The sequence below is a fragment of the Gorilla gorilla genome, chromosome 12 (genome assembly GCF_029281585.2).
Source record: "Gorilla gorilla gorilla isolate KB3781 chromosome 12, NHGRI_mGorGor1-v2.1_pri, whole genome shotgun sequence".
In the NCBI taxonomy this organism is placed as follows: Eukaryota; Metazoa; Chordata; class Mammalia; order Primates; family Hominidae; genus Gorilla; species Gorilla gorilla.
Window position 1 is genome coordinate 80268277 of NC_073236.2, and position 1272 is coordinate 80269548.

The following is a 1272-nucleotide window of genomic DNA, read 5'->3' on the forward strand; positions in this document are numbered from 1 at the left end:
CTCAATAAGTGAGATTAATCCATGTTAAATAATTCTTATTCTGTATCTCTGTAATATATATAAAATCTTCTAAAATTCTTTTAACATTCTATACACTGACACAGAGGCAAAAGAAAATGACTAAAACTTAAATGTGAAAGAACACTTCACATTTAAATCCACAATATCATACATTTATCTTACAAAAGTGAAAAATCATTAACTATTATAAAACAAGACAAATTATATCACAAAATAACCAAAAGTAGGAAAAAAATGTGTAAATATATATCCAGCTCTGAAAAGTGTGGCTCTCTAGTTGTCTTCACATCCTTCTCTCCTGTGTACTGATGTGCAACACATTGTTTCCTCAGACAAATGCATACCCATACTTAGTCTTCGGTTGTCCACTTATATATTCCTCTGCCTTCTCAGGGCTATATTCGAGCAGTCATCCAGGCAAGCCAGGTCCCCTCAATAATTCACTCCAGGATTTAATTTTACCACAACTGGTCTTCTGATGATATGCTTTAAGAAGGCACTGGAGGTTTGCTTCCAAAGGTTCATTTTAACATTCTTAGGAGGCAGGAAACCTGAGTTCTAATCCCAGTTCTGCCACTTAATTAGCTGCATGACTTTGATAACTCATCATTTCACCTCTTATGGCCCCAGGTTCCCCATCTCCTGGCTGGGATCCAGAAGCCTTACTCCAGGCACTATGCAATCCCAGCTTCTACAGATGATCCTTAGGTATATATTTAGACATATTTTTATTTTTGCAATGTTATTTTGTTCTTCAGCATGCTTTTTTTTTTTGCTTTTCTTTTTCATTTTAATCTTTTCTAGACTTCCATTGGATCAAATGATGTTTCATTATTCCTCTTATCTACTGTTTTAAATTTATATATTCTATTACTACGCCTTTAATAGCTATTTTTTAACTTTTATTTTTGCTTTAGAATAAGGAGGTACATGTGCAGGTTTATTACAAACATATATTGCTTGATGCTGAGGTTTGAGGTATAATTGAGCCCATAACCCATGTAGTAAGCATAGTACCCAATAGGTAAATTTTTAGCCCTTGCCCTCCTCCTCCCTTCCCCTATCTAGTAGTCCCCAGTGTCTTTTGTTCTCATCTTTATGTTCATGTGTAACTTATGTTTGGCTCCCACTTAGAAGTGAGAATGTACAGGGTTTAGTTTTCTGTTTTTGCATAAGTTCTCTTAGAATAATGGTCTCCAGCTGCATCAATGTTGCATCAAAGGATGTGATTATATTCTTTTTTATGGCTGC

At 34.9% G+C, this 1272-nt stretch overlaps 1 pseudogene; it reads right to left on the minus strand.

Annotated features, from left to right (window-relative positions):
- Positions 1-304: 304 nt before the first annotated feature.
- LOC101147412 (U6 snRNA-associated Sm-like protein LSm6) lies at positions 305-546 on the minus strand (annotated as a pseudogene).
- Between the last annotated feature and the right edge of the window lie 726 nt (positions 547-1272).